Below are 11134 nucleotides of genomic sequence, written 5' to 3' on the forward strand. Positions count from 1 at the left end.
GTAAAAATTAGTAAACAAAATGGAGGCGACGTGAAGCGCAATTGCGAAGTAGTACCGTGACTAAGCGATCGACTTTCGCGTCTAGTCACAATAGGAAACAGGCTGGAAGCGCCACCACAAGGGCGCCGCAACTTAGGCCGGGTTCTTTTCCGCAGGTTCCAGGCCCGGTCTTTTTTGGGCGCGCCACGCCCGCGTGTGGGTGAGGTCTTAATCCCGGACGGTGGCGAGTACAAGCCGGGCTGAAGGGGTAAATGACGGCAAAGCCCGGCCCACATAACCGCGGAATCAATCGTTGATGTTATTCGTACAATTTTACAATTAGATTGCGCGGGCCGCTAGGTGATCCCTCCTCCTGGGGTAAAACGTAAAACTTACGAGGGCTAGAAGATTTCAGATTTCCAACCCGTCTATAACGGGGGGGGGGGGCGGCGCAGACTATTAAGAGGCTAGCAACCCGGCCGACTATTGTTTAAAAAAAAAATTTACCGTGAAGTATAGTTTTCCAACCGGCTGGGGACGTGGATTCTATATGTGTCCCGTCGGTCCGGACACTCGGTCATAATTGTCATAAGTTTGCGTCACAAGGTTTTAATGTTAAACTAAGCCCCCTCCCGGTGATTAAAAAGTCACGTAATAGGACGATGTCTTATACAGTGTCGCGAGACAACTGACCGGGCGTCCGTCCCCCGCCGTACCGCTAGGTTAACCGATATTTTTGTGACCTATAAAAAACAAATGAGATACTTTTCCGGTACCTATGGCAAAGGTTAGTGAGGTGGAGGGTAGAAAAGACACTAGGTCAATTTTCCGTCCAGTAGCCCCGTACAGTTCCAACGCCGATTCACGTGCCACCAAACACACACGGACGGCTATTTCACCTCATCGGTTTATAGAGCTCCTGTTCTTTCATGTTTTCAATGGAAGAGAGTGAAAATGGAAAGAAAAACGCTATTTGTTGTTTGTTTATATCACGGAGTCTGTTCTTCTTCTCTGTCTTCTGGCCATAATAAGGACGATCGTACGTTCTGTGATTCTCCAGAGCACACATGTTATGATATTAGGGTCATGCAGAGTGAGATGAGATCGCTGTCCCTTTAAGAGAGAGAGGGGTGTGGCTTGTGCATGTGTGTGTGTGTGGATGGTAGAGTGACAGTGAGGGAACGTGTGTATGTTTCTGGAAGTGAAACGAGGCAGCAGAAAAACAGAGGTCTGTGATGTATTTTGTGAAACAGAAGAACAGCTAAATAAATGCAACGGCCTCCCAAGAAGAGCTCGCCTCTCTCCAGTCATTTAAGCTAAAGTGGGTTATTGAACCTGAAGCTTGTTGCTTCTGCCCTCCTCGACTACGGTCTGGGAGCCGACAGGAAAGTTCAACACACAAGATGGCCAGTCCGCCCCTTTGAAGCATATTATTTCGATAACAGATGAACAGATCGCCACTGGGCTTTCAACTAAGCTCCTTATGGGTACTGCAATTAGTGAAGTGCTTCCCTCCGTGGTGAAACGATCAGCACTGCACCACAGAGGAAAGCGGCAGAAAGTCACCTATAAAGAGAGCGGGGCTGCGTTGCGTGCATGGCTTCCTTCTGCAGGTAACGGGGAGACGCGCTCTGGCGGCGGTCTCGTTCAGGATCCGAAAATACAATTTAAATATTTTGTACACTTATTCCACTTATTCCTAGTGTGCCACTGGTTACGGTGCCGCGTGCCAATGCTGGCACGCGTGCCAGGGGTTGCCGACCCCTGCATTAAAAGATGTCATCTGTGGATACCGTGGCGCTGTAAAAAGCACGACCAATCATCTGAGCCGGCCCGGCTAAAATAACTGGATGGCCTACCTGCCTGACAGCCTTCCATCTGTCCACAAACTTATCTCGTGCCCTCATTGGTCATGTGCGCGTTCGTGTGTGTTGGAGGAGGGGCTCTGTAAGGAAGTCTCATTGGTCATGTGCGCGTTCGTGTGTGTTGGAGGAGGGGCTCTGTAAGGAAGTCTGAAGGAAGGGGCAGATTTATTTCGGCTGTGTACTTTCAAATTCTAGCGCACTCGAGCTGGTTTCTCCATTCTTACCTACCCTACCTTTAAGACATAAAATAGTGCCGAAAAAAGCTTTATTTTATATTGGCTAGTGTTTGTGGTAGCATGGCTCAGCTGTTCCTAATGCAAATACATTGAGACCGATTGAGACTAAAACAAACAGTAACAACTTGCCTCTGGTGCCCTCTTCAGGTCAAAATGTAAAGAAAGTGAGATTGACATTGTTTGCCTGTGTTGAGTCAAACTGCAGCTGTGGACGTTTTTTCTATTTCCATCCTGCATTAACATGTTTTTTATTATGTATCCCTCTCAGGCGGCCAAACTGCTGTATGAAGCTCGGGATCAGTGACCTTCAGACTGACCTTCAGACTGACCTTCACACTGACCCTTCACACCCAAGTGTTTTCCCCCGGCTCCCCGGGTTTTGGTATCGTTTGCATTTTTGCTAACGCCATTTCTGATTCTGCCCTTTCCGTCTGATTCCTCATCGGTTCCTGATGCCAGTTCTTATCGTGGTGAATGTGCAAGAAATGTTTGTATGAAAAAAGAAAAAGACTTTATTACCTCTATAACCAGAACTTTGTATATCATGTTTACCACAAACACGAGGATTGTTACTCTTATTTCTTCGATGCATTTTACATCTCAGAGTTGAATTTAATACATACATCAGGGCATACTGTTTGTACTTAAAAAAAGGAACAAACTGATGCAGGAAATACGCTCCCCAGTTTAACTGTTTATTTTGGGTTTCTTTTCTTCCTGTGTTTTGACTTTCTCAGATTTAAGAGTTATTTTTGTTCATCCTTAAATACTGACGGTTAAGCTTTTACATTATAACACACATGAATACCTTTCATAAAGTCAGAGATGCAGTAAAACTTCCGAGGCCCAGTGTTTGTTTCAATAATAACTTTTTATGCTGCAGTTCATTTTACTTTTGGGTTTTAATTCCTGGAAGAAATGAAGATACACTTTATAGATTCTTGAAGGGATCATTTTTTTAATTATTTGATTTTGCTGACCCTTCTTCCACAGAGGTCAGATAAACAGCAACAAGTAGGGACCGAGTGTCTCAAAGGACCTTCAGCAGCTTGAAGACTCAAACAGATCTTCCAGACCAAGCATTGTCCGCGGCAGGTCAAAGGACAAACCCACCTTTTTTAAAACCCTTTAATGAAGATAGAAAAGCACCCATGTGTGATGTGGGTTGCATTTCAGACCCCAAAGTTTCCCATTTCCCCCCAAAAAGACCAAATAGAATGAGTTATGAGAGTGAGTTATGGGAAATGCAGGATTGTCTAACTGACGCAGAAACATGAAGAAGCATATTGAGGAAACTTTAAGGATCAAACTTCCTGAAAAGCAAAGAACATCAGAGATTTATCCACAATTTTAAAGAGGGCTCTTTGTGGTTTCCCTGTAATGTGATACTGTAGGTTTTGGCATGTGAATGGTTCTGCGAAGGCTAAAACCTCAACGTTTTACACATTGTACGTGATTGGCTAAGGGGCGGGACAACCGAGCCGGCCAGCTAACCAATCAGAGCAGACTGGGCTCTGGTTTCAGACAGAGGGTGAAAAGAGGTGCTGCAGCACAGCGATATGAGAAGAATAAATAGCTTTTTGAACTTTAAAGCATGGAGACATGTCGCAGTCGAGACACTAAATACAAATATGAACCTGAAAATGAGCGTAACATGAACCCTTTAATGAAAATGTTGAATTTCTCCTTTACGAGAACGGCTTCCATTTAAATTGACGCATACGTTCAGGTAAATTCTTTTTGTAATGTATATTATTACGTTTCTCTGTAATTCATATGAATTTTTTTGCTACATATATTTACAGATTAAAATCTTTAGGCATCGCTGTCTAAGGAGAGACTATTCACTGGTTCTAGTGAAGCATAAACACACAGACGCTATAGTTTCATGTATTGGATTTTTGTACGAGCTATTTTGTTAACTACTTTAACACGAGGTGTGTGCATACTCACATAATTCCCTTTGACCTTGCTCTAAACCAAGTCTGATTTTATTTTTGATTTGTTATCGCTGTCAAAGCCACAACCTCGGGATATGTGATCAACCAAAAGCTTCTTAGTCCTATAGCTGAGTTTGTTTGTTTGCTTCCAAAGACCTATTTTAAAAAACAATGTAGTTGAAAGTGGTGAGGATTTAGGCCAGTGCAAAACAAAATGCCCTAATCAACTTTTACTATGTTAATATTTCTAGAACTTGGCCTAGTTTGTGCCTCTTGTGTGTTATCACCACATTTGAATCAGAGCTTTACACCCCTAACTATGAATATCGAGAAATCTTTGAAGATATTATTCTTCGATTTTTCACAAAATTAAACCCTGTATTCGTTCCTGTTTTCTTATCTGCGGCCACTCAGTTTATTCAAATGATGTAATTAACTCTGTAAAGCTTCCATCAGTTGGTTTGTGTTGAAGCCCCTTAATGCAGCAGGTTTATCTCAGCGTTCAAAATGTTCAGAGGACTTTTCATAATGCTGCTGCTTCAACATAAAAGCGTATTATGAGGGAAACGTGGCCCTGTTGGGAGAATAAAACGGTAACACATGATACGCAAACTACGGCTTCCTAAGTTAGATTTCACCTCCTAACAAAACAAAGAAATGCTGAATGGACATTTAAATTGACATTTCCTAACGCTAATTGTCCCTGATGCCAATATGTGATGCTTTTTAGGTTTCAAAAACGATAAACATTGTTGGTGTTATGACAAAATCAAGAAGTGTAACTTTAACACATGTATATGAAAGATTACCTTAGCTCGTGGATGTGTTTGTGAATTTAGGATTGTGTTCTTTATTGTAACTGAGTGTTATGACACAAAGCTAAAAACTGGACCTTGAGATAAGTATTTTTTTGTCAAAACACTTCAATTCACAAACACTTTAAATCTGTCTAAACACCCGAATAAACACTTTCATTATAAATATACGACTGCACATCAGTTTCTAACACTGCTTTATTAATCTGAGATTAAATCATATAAAATACTTAAAATGTGCTGGTGTCTTCCCTGTTTTTATCTAATCATAAATCAACAAGTTAAAAGTTGTTTAACGGAGCACATCTTTGGGTTTGTTTGTTTTTCCCCTTCATGTCATTGATACCGAATGAAAACAACATTCTCCACCACCACGACTTTGTAACATAACGTTTATTTTTATACGCTGCTCACCTAAGAAATTAAATCACTAGTTGTTGCTTAGTTTGAGGCTTTTTTTAGAGCAGAGATTGAGGAACGTTTTGTGTGTTTGTTGTTGTTTGTGTCTTCCATTGTAGAGCTGTTTGTTATGAAGTACATGAGAGGGCTGCACAGCCACAAACTAAAATGATCATATATTCTTTTCCATTTTTTTTAGCCTCTTTGATTGAAGACTCAAATCATTTCCTTATTTAATGTCCTCTGCACCCAGCACTAATAAGATGCATGATCCCTTTATGTTAATTACAAACATCTCTAAATCACAATGGAAACCATGTTGTGCTCATTGGAAACTGATTATCTGGTAATTCTGCATGTTTTTTTACAACAGTTATAAATTGCAAAATCCCTTTCCTTCCAAGTTTGATCAGAAATACACAAACTTGCAATGAATTCCCGGATTTCTACAGATACATTTAAAATAAATTATTGTTTTGCCCTTTATTTAAAGAACAGTTGCCCGAAGAAGATTGAGATATCTCATGATTGCTGAAATGCAGATATTTAATAGTTTATAAGTAAAATAAAATGGAGTTATCTGATGAAAGTCAAATGATCATCTTGTGCTTCTCTCTGTGCAGCCCTCGTTGGTTAAACATGAATGAAGTATATTTGTTTGAATGCACTTTGTGTAACGTCACTACTTCATACTCCTCAGCCAGTGTTTGTTCCTGCACTTTAAAGCCCTCCCTGATTATTACAGCCCTTTTTTATCCCAGCGCTTCATTTTATTACGCTGAAAACGCTTCTACACCTTTTGTTGGATTATTCTGTTGAGAATAAAATCAAGTGTTTATACATTTCTGGTGTCTGTTGTGTCATTTGGAAAACGGGATTCCTCTATAAACAAACAGACAGACTGAAGGGCGACACGTCTAAAAACGTATTGAATTCAGAACAATGATTCATGTGCATTTTTCATATTAGTATTTCTCATCAGTACTTTTACTGTAGGACATTTTGCACCAATGTAAAACTGTATTTTTTTATGACTGTTTTGAAAATAATGTCTTATAAATCACCCAACCTTGATAGCCTATTTTTAAATATACACAATATATTTTGTATGATTAAAATATCAAATGGTCTAAATTCAAAGAGATTTAAATTACACCAGAGGCCTCTCCAGCTCTTTGTCCTTTTGACAGATTCATGTGAATGTATTCTAGGTAAAGTGGGTTTTAAACAATAAATAATACATAATTCATAAACAAAATAATTATGGAAATATACAAGCTTTGTATCAGAAGGACACTTTAAACAAACTACGTAACTTGCAGAGTGTAGTGTTGATTCTAGAATGTAAATATTTCATATTAACTTTTAATTGAATACATATACAGAAAAACAAAATCTCTTATTACTATTTGAATGTAATACATAGTTTGTATTTTTTTTTTACACAACAGTGACAAGATGATACAAGACACTACACACACAGGGTTGAGCAACGTAGACAACCACAAAATAAAAACAGTGACACACAAAATACAACTTTTAATAATCATTTTGAATAACCATTTTTAGCTGCTGACAAATATGACTTTATTTAGTCAACGTTTGAGATGCAACAACAGTTTTATTTCTCTATTCATATCACATACACAAATATAACCACGTTTTCATTTAACTCATGCTTTTAATTTGAAGGAAAGAGTCTAGATCACTCCTAAGGACTTCGTTCACTTTCATTCGTCGATCTTTAATATGTCCTAGTGACGCAGTTTTCTTTTCACCGTCTAAAGGGTAATGTAATGTATTATAATTTACTATATTAATCTGACTGTCAGTGTAATAGATGTGTTTTCATTATCTTTAAGTCCAACCATAAGAAACTTAAAAACGGGTCAGAATTGCGTTTTTGAAAGTCGTCAAAACACGGAACAGGTGAACAGGAGCTTCAGGCCTACTTGATCTTGAAAAAGGTATGCTAATTAACAAGCAAAAAAAATGCCGTTTTCCTCATGAAACATGAAAACATGTCATGCTTTTCGTTGTTATATGTATTATAAAAAGTTAATATTTGAGGTTCGTACTGACAATACAAGCAATTGAATGACATCGCCTGACATTTGATTAACTTTTACTTGATAATTAAATACATCTTTAGTTGGTTGCAGTCAGATAAATGTGCTTTGCAAGTTTTAAAAAGGTGTCAATCTAGCTTTGATTTCAGAATACAGACAGGAATAAAAACTAATAACTTTTATTTATTATTTTTTACTTAAGAATAAAATGTTGAAATGTTAAAAATGCACACTGCACTGTAAATTACGAAAGACATACAGGGGTGTTTTTATCTCTACAATATTACTTGGTTGTAACAAAAGTTAAAAAAACTTGTTCCTTCCTCTGGATGTTGAGGACTTTAGTTGGACATTGATCACGACAGAGACAAAAGTACCTAAGACCCAAGAAAATGACCCAAATTGATTAAACAGAGTTAAATAAAAATAATCCAGCTTTTTTTTTTAGGGTGAAGTAACTTTAATGTGACATGCACAAACTGTGAGTATTGTTGTTACTGCGTCCCTATTTACACTACCTTCTCTTTGTCATGCAGGTACAGGTAGAGGCTTGCAATGAGTCAGCTTGGGGAGATAGAGAAGGGGCTTCTTCCTCCTGAAACCTCTCTGGTTTGGATCCTGACAGCCAATGGACGCCCACAGGAGAGAGGCCTGAAGAAAGCATCCCCTGACCCCTTCTTTGCAGGGTCAGAAAACACTATCTTTGATTCAACCTCTGTTTTTATTTTGTGAGCTCAAAGCTGCAGAAGAGCCAGAGTACCTGTAGACATTTTTTGTAGACATTTTTGAAGCGTAAATGCAATCCCCATAAGTAAACAGCTAAACATAACTATATACAAACTACTTAAACAGTAGGGAACAGAACACTGACTGAACTTCTCTGATGTCTTAGAGCAGGGGTCTGCAACCTTTTTGACCAAAATAGCCATTTTGCTCCTTTTTCCAAAACATGTTTTTGTCTGGAGCCGCAAAACATATTTCATAGCTTGATAGCTAAAAAAGTTGTATTTATTGTTATATCAGACACAAACTACAGTTTTTTTGCATTTATTAGGCTATTTATTACGTTATATAAAACTGTTAACCTTAAGAAACAAATAACTCCTATAAGGAGAATTAAAAATAATACACAGGCCTACTTTAAAATAAATTAAACACAGCACTTGGGGAGTCCTCTGCACATTTGAAGGAAACAAATATATTATGAAAATGGGCCAACTTTGAAATAAATAAAACATATAGCTACACCTTAAAAAGAGTTAAAGTTAGGGTAGGTAAGAATGGAGAAACCAGCTCGAGTGCGCTAGAATTTGAAAATACACAACCGGAAAAAATATGCCTCTTTCTTCAGACTTTCTTACAGAGTCCCTCCTCCAACACACACGAACGCGCATCATCACGAGATAAGTTTGTGCACAGATGGAAGGCTGACAGGCAGGTAGGCCATCCAGTTATTTTAGCCGGGCCGGATTGTCAGCTGTCTTCCTCTCCCTTGTTGTTCCTCGATACGTAAAGGCTGCAGCACCGTTGACAACTTCTCTCTACATATAAAACATACCGGTAAACCAGCATCGTTTGCTGTGAAAGCATATAACTCTGTCCACACAGAATTAAATCCTGTGTTCCTCCGGTACTTTTCTTTGATTTATCCATAGTTCGCTCATCGAACTATGGATAACAGGTTATTCGCCTCCAAGAAAAGGCGCTGGCGCGGGACCGTAGCAGGATGTGACGCATATTTTAGTTGACCTAATTAAAACCGTTTTGTTTTTTATTTATGTGTCACAGTATCACCTCAAAATACAAGATACGAAACATTTTCAACCATGCAACAAAATATAAATAGTCCTACAAATACTTTTATATTATTTCCTTCTTATTTTTGTCTAAGCTCAAGGGAGCCAGAGCAGAGGAGCAGAGGGCTTAAAGGGCCGCATGCGGCCCGTGGGCCGCGGGTTGCCGACCCCTGTCTTAGAGTCTCTGTTTAACCAGCACTTGCTGCAGCCCGATGGTTTATAATCTAATGTTTTCTCTCTCTCTTGTCTACCTGAACCATTAGGCAAGTTACCTGTCGGCAGAAGACACAGTCCAACCCTATCCGCTGTGATTTCTGAGAAGCACCCTCTGACATGTAAGATTTTTAATGAAACTAGAATGTATTTTTAATAAGTGCAAGGCCACAAATATATGTTTTACCGTACTTCATGCCAATTATTCTGAAATAATGTGATCAAATAAAAAAATGTTGTCTTTATCTCCCACCACTAAAAAAAAAAGTGTTTGATTTATATTGATTAATATTATTATTAATAATTAATTATTATTTATTTATTAAAGATTATAATAGCGATAATAATATCATAATATTTGATATACCACACACACACACACACACACACACACACACACACACACACACACACACACACACACACACACACAATGATCACTGTATTGCCCTGTTTCTACTCATTCCACAATAATATCCTGATCATANAAACAAACAGTAGCACACACGCACGCACGCACGCACGCGCGCGCACACACACACACACACACACACACACACACACACACACAATGATCACTGTATTGCCCTGTTTCTACTCATTCCACAATAATATCCTGATCATATGCACAATCTATTCTATAGCAAAGTAGTAGTAAAAAACAGTGCATACATACTATACTAAAGACATACAAATAAATTAAATAGTGCAATTAAAGAGACATAATGGTATAGTAAAATGCAGGAACACGAAATTAATATATACCTAAAGTAGAATAAGATGAACCAGAATTTAACATTAAATATTGTAGAGTAGAATAACTACATTTATTATCTTGGTATACAATTATATGATATGAATGTTTGTCCATATTGCCCTATACCACTTACAGCTTCAATGTAAGCACCTAATGTATACACTTTAAATACTGTACTGTGTTTTTTATCAGGAAAGAGATGGAGGTGCTCTTGCTGCTTCGCTGCATAATGTCTTCTGCTGTTTCAAGTCGGAGGTTCAGCGTATATGGGTCAAAGTTTCTGTGGACCAAATAATGAACCCTTAATAGCTCCCGATGTGTGATTGTTTACCTCAGGGGTGTCCAAACTTTTTTCACCGAAAGATATTCGAAGGGCTAGGCCCCTCTGTAGGGGTGGGATATATTGCCTCATAAGTTAAGTTATAAACCTCAGATTGCTTATTATAAGGGGAAATAGGAAGGGTATATTTCCAGCTTGTTATGCAAATAAGTATTGGGCTTTTTTTTTAATCAACTAAGGTATTTTAGAGAATGTTTTCAACTTTAATTGACGCAATTTATCTAAAAAGTGGGTATACTAACACATGAATACTACTGTGTTTTATTTGTTTACACATATATTTAAGAAGTACAATATAAGAAGAGTGCAAGTTTCAGGTGTGGGCCATGATCCAATATACTTTTTGTATTTGCTGAGGGCTAATTCAAAATGGACCGCAGTTGGCCCCCGGGCCGTAGTTTGGACACCCCTGGTTTACCTCCTTCTTTACAACCAGTACAAGAATGATTGTGGGTAATTGCTGACTTATGTTTCTTAAAAGTGCCTTATGGGTTGCAAAGCTATATTAATGGGATGAATTTGTTTAACCTACATTGTATTCCTGCCTCGACTCGACTAAGGAAATATGCCATAATACTAACATATCTTTTTTTGTAATCTGAAAAGATTAAAGGAAATGTAACTTTAAACTTTGTTCATGTTGGAGCAATTTCTTGTTTCCATTTCTACGTTTCTGTCTAATAAGTGGTATATGTTGGATTGCAATTTGTGAGCAAGATTAGGTC

At 38.4% G+C, this 11134-nt stretch overlaps 1 long non-coding RNA gene across 3 annotated transcripts; it reads left to right on the forward strand.

Annotated features, from left to right (window-relative positions):
* Positions 1-6915: 6915 nt before the first annotated feature.
* Positions 6916-11042, forward strand: LOC104965069 (uncharacterized). Of its 3 annotated transcripts, XR_800509.1 has the most exons (5): positions 6972-7022; positions 7097-7201; positions 7840-7989; positions 9363-9434; positions 10262-11042. It is a non-coding gene; the product is annotated as an uncharacterized lncRNA (long non-coding RNA). The 3 variants fall into 3 exon arrangements; XR_800507.1 differs by lacking the exon at positions 7097-7201 and having other exon boundaries at positions 6916-7022; XR_800508.1 differs by lacking the exon at positions 6972-7022 and having other exon boundaries at positions 7030-7201.
* The last annotated feature ends 92 nt before the right edge of the window (positions 11043-11134 follow it).

This window comes from Notothenia coriiceps, unplaced genomic scaffold, assembly GCF_000735185.1.
Source record: "Notothenia coriiceps isolate Sejong01 unplaced genomic scaffold, NC01 NC01_scaffold00037244, whole genome shotgun sequence".
Taxonomy (NCBI): domain Eukaryota; kingdom Metazoa; phylum Chordata; class Actinopteri; order Perciformes; family Nototheniidae; genus Notothenia; species Notothenia coriiceps.